The 15775-nt window shown below is 31.2% G+C and overlaps 1 long non-coding RNA gene across 1 annotated transcript; it reads right to left on the bottom strand.

The window, feature by feature from the left end:
- Positions 1–14017: 14017 nt before the first annotated feature.
- Positions 14018–15564, bottom strand: LOC127733282 (uncharacterized). The gene is made up of 3 exons (XR_007997066.1): positions 15510–15564; positions 14488–14552; positions 14018–14222 (listed from the first exon to the last, which is right to left on the bottom strand). It is a non-coding gene; the product is annotated as an uncharacterized LOC127733282 (long non-coding RNA).
- Between the last annotated feature and the right edge of the window lie 211 nt (positions 15565–15775).

Genomic DNA, 15775 nt, shown 5'->3' on the forward strand with positions numbered 1-15775 from the left:
ACAGAGATATGTCTAGCTTTTTGTTTTTTGATAGTATTATCAAATCTTGAAATCAAAATGGCAATATTTAAACATGTAAACTATGCAAAACATTCAGAGTCAATGAACCTTAACTGAAGGGGTAGAGCAAATTAAGCTCCATGGAAACAAGATATGCCATTTGCTCATACAACTGCATACCAAATATCATTGATCTACCACTAGCTGTTTCCCATAATCTGACCTAATCACCAACTAATGCATGTTAACTGAGCAAACATTTCAAAGTCAGTAGACCATGACTGAGGGGGTGGGCCAATTAATCTCCAAGGAAATAAGATGTTACAATGCTCATACAACTGCATACCAAATATTATTGACCTAAACTGGAACAAATCACAAACTAGTACATTATTGATGCCGCAACCGCAACCACCGTCAGGAACAGCACGCCTAGGTCTGTTTTTTTTATACTTTGTTGAAAGGAAGCAAAAACTGTCAAGAATTATTGAAAATCTGACATTCATATACAACACAAATAATGCATATTTGAGGAGTCATTTTTAATGTGATGTGCCAAAAAGAAGTTATTTTGTATTAATAGTTATATCACAACTATTTCTATGTGAAATTTGTAGTATTTTGGCCAATTAAAAAACATAAAATTCTGAAGGTCAATTTTAACCCTTCATCTACTTACTCCTTTGGCCTAGTAGTTTCACAGTTTTTTTTAAAAGTTTACGAGGGAAGCCAAATGATGACAAAAGCTGAAAATGCACTTCACAATATATATGTCAAATTAGCATGTGAAACCAAATATACAAACTGACCCATAAAAACACTGCAAAAGATCTCATTTGTGTACAGAGGAGCACAGTGTAGCACGAAGGAGCATAAAAATTATTCTAAACCAAATGTACTAAGCATGTGCTTTAAAAAATTTGTACACTGGTTCACAAGTTTGTAAAACTTGTCTGATCCTATTTATATCCTGGATCTGAAATGAAATAATCATAAACTTTGTTTGCACCTGTCCTAAGTCAGGAACCTGTTTCAGTGGTTGGCGTTTGTTGATGTTGTTCTTAAGTGTTTCTGGTTTTTTATATAGATTAGACAGTTGCATAGTTTTCCTGTTTGAAATTTTAAACAGTCTAGCCATTTTGAAACCCTTTATAGCTTGCTGTTTGGTGTGAGCCAAGGCTCTGTGTTGAAGGCTGTACTTTGACCTATAATTGTTTACTTTTTACACATTGTGATTTGAATGGAGAGTTGTCTCATTGGCACTAATACCACATCTTCTTATTTCTTCTTAACTAAACCAAGTGATTGACATAAAATCCTGTGAAACACCCTTCAGAAACCTCTTTCCTGTGACCTGCATTTGCCTTCCAGATTCAAACTATATTTAAGGTATCTAGTGATCAGATACACCTAGCTGCTTGCAGAAAAACATTAAGGATGTTCGCTACTCTGTTTCAAAATAACAAGCTTTTTAAGACTGTTATAAATTGATAGTATATAAATAAAGGAACTAGGCAGAAACAAATTATGGGTTCATGTGCTTGTTTTCGAGATATAAGCCATTGAAAATTTGTCGGGAAATAATTCTCTCTAGACTTTTCATACATTTAACAATGGCCCCCATTTTCTTTAAAAAATTATGAAAAAATAACAAGGATTTTATAGCATTTTCAAATATGGCTTTTTAAGCTATGTGTAATAGAATTACGAAAAGAAAAGTAGGTGTTAGTGAGGAAATTTTGTTAATGGCACTACATGGATAAAACCAGAGGATTCCAAATTTATGGCAAAAAGTCAAAAACAAGAGAAGCGAACATCCTTAAATGATGTACCAAAACTCAAATTGAATGTGACCTGGGCCCTCGGTCATAAAACTTTACTCAGTACTCGGAGTACAAAGTTTGTGCTCGAAATATCAAATCCATTATTTTGATTGGTTGAATTCTGAGTCTGAGTACGATAAACGTACTCGAAATTTTTATGACCGCAAGGCCTGTATTGCCCTTGAACTGTATTTGATGAATCATGATGTTGTGTACAGTTTCAAAGCATTGGGTCAAATGGTTCTATTCATTGACAATTTTCTATGTTTTCTATGTATTGTGTGCGATTTTGTCCCATGTACATTTACTCCATATCCTTTCATTTTCTATAATTATTATCCAGAAACTAAAGAAATACCAGTTTTCTCTATATTATGTATATTAACACCTAAGACTATTCGATAGCTTATTATATAAACAAAAACCAGAGAACTCTTTTTGTCAGAAAACACTGTCAAACATCCAAACATACTATCCACACTGATCTGTGTCCACACTTGTTATGTAAACAAATAACTCAACTACAAACTCAAGTTTGTTGACTAGCTCGCTGCTTGTATCTTTTCTGAGCTGCCACTTTTATTACAATATACAGCAATAATGACATAACATATATACAAAGTACTATTTGCTATCATCTCTTAAAATATCAATATCCAAAACACACAAAATACTGTTTCGTGGCCGATCAGGAAAAACCAAATTTGGAAACCTGTGTCCTTTTGTCAATGCCAAGCGAAACTTGAAGTGTAGGACCTCACTTAAAAAATGTGCATGTACAAGAAATGCTCAATCTGACTTACAATTTGAACAAAAAGAGTTTAGTCCGAAGACTACGGCTATAAAACAAAATTTTGAAGACACAAATTGCAGGGGCGGATCCAGCCATTTATAAAAAAGGGGGTTCCTAACCCAGGATAAAGGGGGGTTACAACTATATGTCCCCATTCAAATGCATTGATCATCAAAAAAAAAGGGGGGGTTCCAACCCCGGACCCCCCCCCCCTGGATCCGCCACTGAATTGTATAATCCAAATCCGATTACGGTTATATAGCCATACCATTAATACAAAATAAATATATATAAATGGCCAAATTGAACATTCTTTATGCTGATGAAAAATTTGATGTACACAGTACAAAAGCAAGGCTAAAAGTTGTACACAGTACAAAAGCAAGGCTAAAAGTTGTACACAGTACAAAAGCCAGGCTAAAAGTAATAATCATTTAACTACCTATTTGACACTATCATACACCTCGGAAATATTTTACAGAGAAGACAATAAATCTGCTTCCACATTGTGTGTATAAATTTAAAAAAAAAAATCAAATTGCAACCAGTTTTTGGCCACTGTAGTACATCATATCTTACAACAAAAGGAGGCAAAAGACCTGTACCATGGGCAAGATATCATTAGGAAAAAACTAGTTGTACAAGTAAATTACAGTATTGTTGTTGATTCATTTTTATTTGCTGGATACCAGCACACATTCTGGTTGTTGGAAAAAACTAGAAAAATGACATATGTCAGGAAGGGCAAGCACATTTTTGTGTGGCACATGTCACATTAACAAATAAAAAATTCAGACACAAACAAAGCTATACATTTAATAGGGTTTCAAGTTTCATAGACTTAAGTAAGTATAAAACTTTACAACATTTTTGTCGTAGGGAATCATCTTATTCCTTAAGGATGTATTCTTCTGACGTTTCAGTCTCGTTGAAATCACGTTCTGGAATTATTTCCAAAACATGTGATACAAGTGGAAAATATCAATGAATTTGAAAAATGTTATAATCAAACTAGTTTTTGAGTAATAAATTTTTCAAATTTTATTACCAATCAAGTCAGTCTCTTCAGCCAGAATTTTGGGAAAATGGGTGAGGGGTACAAGAGAGGATTTTATCAGAAACATGTCCATCCCATATCCCTTTATTCTTTTCAAATTTCATAGATATGTGTTTTTTCAATCATTTATAACAAAGTTGAAATAATATGAATTTTGTTCTTAAAACAGAGAAAAATCACAAATTTACAAAATTGACAGCATGGTAAATTTGACAGGAAAAAGCATCAAAATATGATAAAACTTTCTTATATTAACACCTACCTATAGTTTTTTTAAGTAAAATTTTATTTAGATTGGTCCAATTCATCTTTATTGAAAGTATGAAAAAAAGTTTAATTGTGGAACTTTTTTTTCACGATAATAGCCTAATCAAAGTACTGAAGTACTGAACATCGGATGACCACAGGTTCTTGTGGATGGTCAAAAGCACATGTCACAGAAACAGATCACATCTCTATACCTGAAACTGAGGTTAATTTACAGAGATTTTTTTTTCTTATACAAGTTCGTGCTTGGATGATGAATAAATGACAGGAAATTCAACCTCACCGTAATAACTATTATATTGTAGTGATACAAATCAGTATACCTTAGACTATTATACTAATATAATAATAGTTCCAGAGAATACACTGGTTTGTTGTTATATATTATATTAATATTACGGTTGCATGTATATATAATTTTCATCTATTTGTATATCATACTATTCTACTATTATTATAGTGTAATGCAAGTGCATGGTGGACACTCTTCTGTAAAAAAAAAATCAAAGTCTTAAAGGCTGTAAAAGCAATTGTTGTCATGTTAATGTTTTGTGGACTTTTATTTTTCATCCATATATATAAGAATTAAACCTGACAGGACAGGAGTGTTGACTAGTGAGAAGCAAGACGGTTTTAACTTTATATCAATATAAGACTTTAGCAGGAAATCATTTTAAATATGTTTTTTTATTTTACAAGGAGACAACAAGTTTACCAGGCTAAAGTTGGGGTTAATTATACATGTGCTGAAACATATAACTGAAAAAAAAATCATTATGGATTATCCCCTGGTAGTGTTTGTAACTGGGCAATAATTTCCTTTATTGATTTAATTTTAACCATTTTCATAATTAATTTAAATTAACCATTCAGTTAAAACATTTCAACTTTCCAGACGCAAATGTTGAAAAACGGGACAGAAATAAAATATCTTACAAGACATAAACATGTAAAAAATAAATATATATTTCAGCTTACTAAAAATATTTTCATAATGTTACTTTGACATCATTTCTTAAAACTAAGTCCCAAACATAATTGCTCAGTTGACATGTGTCATCCTCATGCGATACGAGATAACTATAATTCTGATGCAATCCCGAAAAGGGGGGTCATCACAAACAAACATGACATTAAATTGTCATTATACGAACTAGTACAAACAGCTCTATGTTGCTTTGATATTTATCAATTTTCAGGAAACATGTGAAATAAATTTCAGGTCCATTTCATTATAGTGCCTAACAAGATTGTGTGAGGTAGACGAAATTGACCTTTCATACCTTAAGTTTCGTTCATCTGATTCTGACCAATGCTTATATGCTAAATATCTATTTATATGCCGCTATTATTGTTGTTGTTACCAATTATGTAAATCAATTGTATCTGATTTTATGCCCTTTATGGGCCCTGTAATTTGGGAAATAAAAAAAAAAATCTATTCATTGATAAAACGTAATATGGACTGGTCCAGTGTCCAGTTTGCAGGTCATTTAATTTTCTGTACACATTCATGCACGCTCTGATTTAATCAATATACTCGTACGAAAAAGCATGAACAGTTTGAAGGTAATCTAATAATAACTTAATCCAATCAAATTGCATAAGATTCAATAACAATGTCAAGTCCACATCATAATGAGTAATAGAGGAAAACTGGGTAGGGAGAAAATGACAGATATTTCAAGTTAATATTTATGCAATAACGAATTAAAATTTGTAAACCAAAAGTTTTGCTACAATTTCAAAAACATGTCGTTCTGTATGGGTATAGTTTTCGGATCTTTCATTAGTGTATTTAAGGCTATAAAAAGTTTGGGCTTCAAAAGTTCACACAATTATTGACTTTATACAGAAAATTCGTCCTTGTAAAACATTTAATAGTTCACAAATGATACGCGATTTTAAAGGAAAATTATTTCTTAAAACACTGCAAAAAATTTCATTCATATTGATAAAGTGGTATCGTCATAAAGTGCGTTGAAATGAACAGTGGTATAGCAAAACATCGAATTCCCTCACAAAATGTTATCACACACTACAGTAAGGGGAGTCAGTTAAATTTGTCTATTTTTAGATACTATACAGGTAATCTTTTGACACTACGTATACAACCTGTGTGACCTGTGTAGTGATTTTGATTTTACGATAAATTCATGAATGAACGATAATTTTATGAATGAACATGAGCACCTGACCTCTTTCTTAAACACCTATTAAACATATAAAAGTGTATTTAATAAGGAGATAATTCAGTCAAATTTTCAGTACTAAATCAACAACTGAAATGATTCCATTTTTTGATGAAACATCGTATGAACGGAGAACGGAATCGCAGGTATAAAAATGCACTTTTTTCCCTTGTAATGACCGCGGATCTATAATTTTTATAGATCGGTTGAAATCCCAAAACTAATTTGCATAATGGAAATTTAGGCGATAGCAATACATCGGAATGACCTCAAGGTCATCCTCTGTAAAAATTGATGAAAAATGGGAAAATCATCAAAATTGGGTACTTTCAACGGGCCGTAGCAAAAAAAGAAGTGCACCACCATATGATTTTTTCTTTACCATTTAGTTTTTTACAGTCGTATAAACCCAAAAATCAGGTTAAGAAAAAAAGTTTAATTCTAGAAATTTTTGGCTCCTCGGAGGTGTACATCCTTAAACACAGCATATGTATTAACAAAACAGATTTCTACACATTGGATTTGTTATAACAAATGAACTGTCAAGACTTGAATATATAGTTTATGGAATCCTGATCACTTTGTTTCCTTGGCCTAATTGTGGTTAAAATCTTTTGAGGACTTTCACAAACTCCCAATGTTTACCTAATTAGGCCATTACCAGCAAAGTTTTGTTAGAAAAACTTGACAATAATAATGGATTAAAATATTTGGGGCCAAAAAGGGTACTTATGGAATCTACTTTCACACTGGCAATTAATTTTGAATTACATATTATACCTATATATATCAATTTTCATTAAAATCCTAGCACACAAAGAAGTTACCATACTCAAAATTTGGGATTTTTTTTTTTTTTTTTAACAAAAACTAAGTTTAAACAGCAATTTCCCCCCAAAATTTTCACAGAAATCAATTTCTTACAGCAGGAATCCATTTGGAGTAGAATGTTCAACCAATGAATTGGTTTTCATTGAAATCCAATCACAAAAAAAATGTTTCTCAAAATATTTGATTTTTTAACACAAAAAATAAGTTTTTCCAAAATCAATGGGCCAATTTTCACCAAAAAGTATATGCACATTGACATAAGATGTACAACTACTGCACAAAACTTGATTGGCCTCCTACCTATATTTTTGGAGATTTTGTGATTACAAAAATTGTTGAATGTTGTGAAGTGATAATTTGCCCGTTACAATGTCACCAGGGTGAGTAATTATGAATAGAAAATAATGGTTGATTTGAAAGTAAACTTTAAAAAGAATGTTAAATAAAATTTGCATATCAATAATAGTTTTAACTTTACTTTCCAGAGGTTACTGCTTCCAAGTTGGCTTCACCCAGAGTTACATGATTCTAATCGGCTTCGGTCTGCCAGTGCTACGTGCTTCCAATCAATTAGCTACACTCGACAGAGATACAGCTCTCAATTGGCTTCGCAACGACAGACGGTACTAGCTTCCAATTAGCTTCACTAAGAGTTACATGCTTCCAATTGGCTTCGCTCGGACAAACCGTACTACTTCCTGTGTCGTATTGGTACGGCATTGCAAGTCTGTCCTATTTCTGTTGTTGAAATGGAACATAATTGCAATAAATTGTCACCCAAAGTTGCAAAAACATATTTTATTTAACATTCTTGATCCAGTTTACTTTCATACCTACTTTCACTCTCTATTCATAATTTCTTTTTATGATGACAAATTGTGCAGTGCCAATCATCACTTGGGGAATTTGTACTCTTCTGTAATTTTAATACTGATGGTGCCATAGGAACAAAAACATGTCTATCTTATTAAATTACTGCAGCAATTCCTAAAGTGTTGTTGAAACATTAAATTCTGTGTTTTTATGTAACCAACTTTGCATATATACTGAGGCATCCACTTTTAAGGATTACATCGTATTGGAGATTTGAATGGGAGATGATGATGGACAAATAAATAGACATTATCCCCTATAACAGATCATTTCGATTTATAGAAAGAAAAAAATTGTTTTACAGGTAAGTTTAGCAAATATTTTTGAGGGGTTTAAAAAAATTATTTAAAAGCTTGAAGTAAATTTATGCGAATAATTTCAATAAAAATCAGAAACTATGAATTAACTTTATGTCGTGGTTACATAAGAATGATATGCATAAAAATGTTCCTCAAAATATCAAGTTAACATTACATTTAAACATTGGGAAACCTCCCATTTGTTCTTAAATTATTAACAACTTTCAAAATTTACACTTTTTTGTAGACTTTCTTTACATGTACCCTCATTCACAGAAAACTTTATTTTTTAAAGACTTGGGGGAATTGACCAGCATATTTTAAAATTGAGAATGGAAATGGGGAATATGTCAAAGAGACAACAACCGCAACCAAAGAGCAGACAACAGCTGAAGGCCACCAATGGGTCTTCAACGCAGCGAGACAATCCCGCACCCGGGGGTCGTCCTCAACTGGCCCCTAAATAAAATTGTGTACTAGTTCAGTGAAATTGGACCACACTAAACTCCAAAACATATAAATGAACTAAAATTAAAAACATACAAGACTAACAAAGGCCAGAGGCTCCTGACTTAAGACAGACGCAAAAACTTGACAAATATCTTTAAATAATGGATTAAAATATTTGGGGCCAAAAAGGGTACTTACGGAACCTACTTTCACACTGGCAATTAATTTTGAATAACATATTATACCTATATATATATATCAATTGTCATTAAAATCCTAGCACACAAAGAAGTTACCATACTCAAAATTTGGGATTTTTTTTTTTTAACAAAAACTAAGTTTTAACAGCAATTTCCCCGCAAAATTTTCACAGAAATCAATTTCTTACAGCAGGAATCCATTTGGAGTAGATTTTTTATTATGTTCAACCAATGAATTGGTTTTCATTTAAATCCATCACAAAAAAATGTTTCTCAAAATATTTGATTTCTTAACACAAAAAATAAGTTTTTCAAAAATCAATGGGCCAATTTTCACCAAAAAGTATATGCACATTGACATAAGATGTACAACTACTGCACAAAACTTGATTGGCCTCCTACCTATATTTTTGGAGATTTTGTGATTACAAAAATTGTTGAATGTTGTGAAGTGATAATTTGCCCGTTACAATGTCAACAGGGTGAGTAATTATGAATAGAAAATAATGGTTGATTTGAAAGTAAACTTTAAAAAGAATGTTAAATAAAATTTGCATATCAATAATAGTTTTAACTTTACTTTCCAGAGGTTACTGCTTCCAAGTTGGCTTCACCCATAGTTACATGCTTCTAATCGGCTTCGGTCTGCCAGTGCTACGTGCTTCCAATCAATTAGCTATACTCGACAGAGATACAGCTCTCAATTGGCTTCGCAACGACAGACGGTACTAGCTTCCAATTAGCTTCACTAAGAGTTACATGCTTCCAATTGGCTTCGCTCGGACAAACCGTACTACTTCCTGTGTTGTACGGAATTGCAAGTCTGTCCTATTTCTGTTGTTGAAATGGAACATAATTGCAATAAATTGTCACCCAAAGTTGCAAAATCATATTTTATTTAACATTCTTGATCCAGTTTACTTTCATACCTACTTTCACTCTCTATTTATAATTTCTTTTTATGGTGACAAATTGTGCAGTGCAAATCATCACTTGGGGAATTTGTACTCTTCTGTAATTTTAATACTGATGAAGGTGCCATAGAAACCAAAACATGTCTATCTTATTAAATTATTGCAGCAATTCCTAAAGTGTTGTCGGAAACATTAAATTCTGTGTTTTTATGTAACCAACTTTGCATTTATACCCGAGGCATCCACTTTTAAGGATTACATCATATTGGAGATTTGAATGGGAGATAATGATGGACAAATAAATAGACATTATCCCCTATAACAGATCATTACGAATTATAGAAAGAAAAAAATTGTTTTACAGGTAAGTTTAGCATCATTTTTGAGGGGTTTAAAAAAATTATTCAAAAGATAAAAAAAATTTGCCTTTAAAAAATCTGATGAACAAGAAAACTATTAAACACAAACACACAAATAATAAAAACTAATATGCAGTTATTTTTCTACTTGAAGTAAATTTATGCGAATATTTTCAGCAAAAATCAGAAACTATGAATTTACTTTATATCGAGGTTACATAAGAATGATATGCATAAAAATGTTCCTCAAAATATCAAGTTAACAACATATAAACATTGGGAAACCCCCCATTTGTTCTTAAATTACAATAACTTTCAAAATTTACACTTTTTTGTAGACTTTCTTTACATGTACCCCCATTTACAGAAAACATTACTTGGGGGCATTAACCAGTATATTTTAAAATTGAGAATGGAAATGGGGAATATGTCAACGAGACAACAACCCAACCAAAGAGCAGACAACAGCCGAAGGCCACCAATGGGTCTTCAACGCAGCGAGACAATCCGGCACCTGGAGGTCGTCCTCAACTGGCCCCTAAATAAAATTGTGTACTAGTTCAGTGAAATTGGACGTCACACTAAACTCCAAAACATATAAATGAACTAAAATTAAAAACATACAAGACTAACAAAGGCCAGAGGCTCCTGACTTGGAACAGGGGCAAAAATGCGGCGGGGTTAAACATGTTTTACGAGATCTCAACCCTCCCCTTATATATTTGACTGTTTGGCTAGGTATAAAATGAGGTGTTTGATTAATTGAGGTAGATTTAGACCTATTAAAGACTTGAGACTTGCTGATGATTTGATAACTGTTCAACTTATATGTTTTTGTCACGAATATATAAAAACAGATTTTATCATAGCTGTTGTGCGTTCTATATGAACCGTGTACAGAATATGCAATTTGACAGTACTAAGAAGAAAAATGTATAGGCTCTGATTTTTTACCTAATTTTAATATTTTATGGGTATTTTGGCAACATGATGCAATAAATACAAAAAATTCTCTTGAAGTCAGCAAAAACATGCTCCCCACCCCCTTTTTTTTTTTAGATATGCCTAAATACATGCAATGTTATCAAAGATGAGGAGAAATGCTTAAAGACAAAGTCCTTCACAGAATACTGGTTCTTACAGTGGGTAAATGAATCCTATCCCTTGAACACAAGAATAAAAAAAACAGTAAAAATTTAATATAGACTATAGTTATATGGTGATCAGCAATTTTCCTCTGATACAGTTTACTACCTAGTATCTTATCAATTTATCTATCCCATTTCTAATATCTTGAAAAATACATAGATTAGCCAGAAATCGTTATTTTGCTTTATAAGGATGACAAGGATGACATGCTGTCAAGTTTGCTCTTGAAAACTGATAAATTTATTCATATAGCATATTTAATATGTAATCCTTACATGCCAGTTGTATTTTAAAAGAAAAACGTATCTAGTAGTTATTAAGCATTATCTAATGTAATTCATTGCCTTTGGTAAACTTCAAAAACACTAGAAAAATCCTATTCAAAAAGTTTATGTAAGGGCAGACTAAAAATTTTGGGGTTGAAGACTAATATTATCCTAGATAACACACACAAAAAATGAAATTTTTGGAAGTAATGCATTTTCAAGATCAACAAGTAATGTAGGTCGTCAAGGGCTTTTATTAACAATTAAGGGCGGTGTTATAGGTGTCAGATTTTTCTTTTTTATGTACATTTCATGAATAAAAAACTAAATTAATTTTCAAGGACAATATAAATGTATGAAAAGAAAGTTTTAAAATTTGTAGTAGCAGAAATCTTTTTTTCTTTTTATCATATCAACATGTAACCTAAACATATATTAAAAAGAAAATAGATGTATCAAATATTTCTCTTTTGTATGTTTTCAGAACAAATGATAAAATGATAACCAGAATGCATTAGATTCTGAAATAATGGTCAAAGAACAGTTATTTTGTAGTGAATTTCTTTCAGACAAAAAAACACTAAATTAAAAACCTGCTTTATCCAAAAAAGAAATTTACAGTGTAGTGTACTAATTTTGTAAAAAATCATATAAAAATTATAGAAAAGTGTATTAGCTCCAACTCAAAATATGGACAATTATAAGTTAAGGGGTCTGTAATTCAAATTGACAGCTTCAGACATACTAATTTTTGACCTTTTCAAAACTGGACAAAATCACTACTTTACATAAAAATTCATGCCCCAAATATTTTTTTTACATGTAATTCATTCACCTACTTACTATTTTATGCATAAAATATAAAGAAATAAACTTGGAAGGTGTATGAAAACAATTTGCAAGTCATACACTGTCCACATTAGGGACTCTTTTTGAAGACAACAAAAATCAAAGGATGATAACTGTGTTGCCAGACCTAATGAGTCAACCTTTTTGATATAAACAATTTTACATTATACAAATTATTGTTTTACAGAAAGTATTTTTTGACATTCCCTGAAAGTAAGGTGCTTCCATCAATATTTGACTTGTTTTTAGGACATGACAAATGTCAGCCAAAGATACAGAGCGTAACTCAATGTATGAAAGCAGTTACAAGTCTAATGGATATTTTGTAAAACAAATCCAGTACTCTTGTACTGCTCAAATTACAATAATTTTACAGTTTTACTTATCATCAATCAAAAAACAATAATATGATGCAAGTAGAAATAATGAACACATATACATAACTGGTAAAAACAGCAATAAAAAAATTGGAGGATGCCTGTGTTGCTGCTTTCAGTTTAAAGTTTGCGGTAAAAAACCAAATCAATTTACCAATAAAATATGGAAAGATAAAAATATAAAAATGAAATGTTTTTCTTGATCATGAAGATATTCATGTTCATGTTTCCCAACATTCAAGGGAGGTTTCAAGCAGTTATTGATGTCTTAAAAAACATAATCAGAGGCTAAATGTAAATCTTAAATGCAAAACGAAAATAAGTGCATTTTTCAGTAAAATACTTAATTTTCCTATATTACTTCAGACATTTTGTCTTTATCAAAAGCTTCTGTTAAGGTTTCCTAAAATTCTATAAAGCTATTGATGTCTCAAATTCTTAAACCCAAGATTAAGATACAAAAAAATTGAATTCCAAGTTTTGCTTTTGATACTATCTTTGGATTTAAAAAAAATCTTCTGCTTTTATGTTCATAAATTCCATGAAGGTTTGACAAATTTACTGATATTTGAGAAACTTGAACCTTGAACTGCATGATATTGTCAATGTTAACAGAAAAAGCCCATAACCATGCTTAGTCTGTTTACCAATTAAATATTAAAAAATAAAGAAAAAATGTCTAGTTATACTGGCCAACACTGGAGAAAATTCAAGTAAGTGGAGATAAACAGGGGTATTACCTCCCCTTGACACTGTAAGACTTATCATTCATTACAACTGAGCAATAGGCTTGACATTTAGTCAAGAGACATGTCTGTGACTGCTAGTAAATTAAGAATACTTAAACATAAACATTTCTACATGTAATCTCTTGAATTTATCCAATTTTGACAAAATATTTTTAATTTTCATATAAAAACCATTGCTATACTATAATTATTTACAATATTTTTTTTACTTTTAGATTCTCCATTCTTAACTAATGGAAATGATTACTAGATAAGAACCATTATATCTATTAGACAAAAGTTAAGGTCCACAAGTAAAAAAATTTGATGGCATTTAATGGTAGCGAGAAAAAGAAAGTTTGGCAAAAATTCAAAACACAAGATAACCCGTAAATAGAACCTCCACTCTTGTTGAAAATGGAGAATCTTTGCATTAAAAATATTACAATTTATCAAATACATTCTTTAACTGGTTTTTACAAGAGTTATATGAACCATTTATATTGGAAACCTTTCTGTCCATTTCGAAAGACCTCAAAGGGTGACTTGGGAATAGAATTATGGTCACTCTTGGTCATCTTCAGCCTGGAAGTAAAGCTCTTGCAAAAGTTGAGCATCTGTTTTGTAGTGCAGGATATATGTATTCGCAGCCATATCCAGTCAGAATGGGGACGCTAAATCAGATGCCTTATGTTGAGAGAGAGTGACATGCTGTCTACACATTTAGAATCCTTGCAAAAACTTGGTACGAGAATTTATCACACAATTATTTCCTGCAGCCACAGTATTTGTTATCTGAAAAAGAAATAGACACTTTTCAATTTTTCTGTCATATTTTAAGAAACTGAAATAGGCAACAATTAGAAAACTGGGAATTACAATTAAAGGTTAGAAAAAGAATGAAACTTCCAAAGTAATCATTTTTGCCTTCCTAAAACTTGACATGTCCTTCCAGAAAACATTAAATTGTAATATATTTATAAAAATTATGAAAAATCCTGGGAATTTACATGATCTTTAAAAAAAAAGTTTATGAATCTATATAATAGTTCTTTCTTACCTTTAAAAGTCAACTCCAATAGCCATTTCCAACATCAATCTGTAAGGACAAGCTGTAATGCTAACCTGAAATATAAAATGCTTAGTTATTCAAAATAGTTAAAAAAAAGATTCATTGTTGGTATACTTATGTACATTGTATAGAAATAGGTGATATATAACATATCAAGGTAATAGAAGATGCAGGGAACACATCAATGTGACAAAATCCCAACAACACAAACAAATATGACATCTATGTAATCAATTCAAATCTTTTAAACATTCATATGGGGACAAAGAAAAAAACATTTGACCTCTTAATGCTTAAATTTCATATTAATAAAACACAAACAGTACAGTTTGAAAACAATACACAAATTAATAAATTAATAATCTGTGGTATTCCACTCAAGGGAATATTACATTTATAATATGAAACCAAAACTGTGTGTTCTTGTAATATAATCTACTCTACACATTTATAAAATATACAGTTAAATTAAATCAATTATATTTCTATAATTAGTTGAAGCAACCTAAATATCTCAATAAAAATTAAAAATAAAATAGGGTGGGCGAGGATGGGATTTTAAATTCGCTAATGCCAAATTGCAATGCGTCTGCTTCATGCAGTTGTATTATCTAGAATGCCTAAATGAGGCGCTCAGTAATTAAAACAAAAGGAGGATAATTCATTAATTATCTCTGCCGATTGGATAATTTGAAATAAGGGCCTTGTTCTGATTGGTTCCCTTCCCACATCTCACAAAGCAATTAGAGAGCGAGATGTGGCCAGTAGGGAATTCCTTATATCATTGGTTGTTATTAATAGATATAAGCTGAACTAAAATACCCAATCGGCAATAAAGGACAGGTAATGCATGTGCAATGATACATGTCAACATGCTGTGTATTAATCCATTTTTCTTGTGAATAAAAATATCACACCTCTTACATCTTTAAGCCTAGTGCACATTTTATTTCCTATAAACTTATTTTATGATAATAAAATTTGTTTAAATAGAGGAATTATATACCTACTTGTATATTAGAAATATTATACCACCAAGTCTTACTCCCAATCCATAAAAACATTTGCACTAAAATAACCTAAAAAGGAATTAAAATTGACACAAATTATATATTTTACAAATCTGTTAAATTGCCAAACTAAATTTTTAAAAATTTATTCTGTATTCTGATTGCATAATAGTATAGAAAAAAAAAAATTGTTTAATAACTAGATATCATTGAGATGGAAGCCATCTTTGTGGGCCCCGCTGTTAAAAATGTGTGGTAAAAAAATT

Source organism: Mytilus californianus, unplaced genomic scaffold (assembly GCF_021869535.1).
Source record: "Mytilus californianus isolate M0D057914Y unplaced genomic scaffold, xbMytCali1.0.p SCAF_3, whole genome shotgun sequence".
NCBI lineage: Eukaryota > Metazoa > Mollusca > Bivalvia > Mytilida > Mytilidae > Mytilus > Mytilus californianus.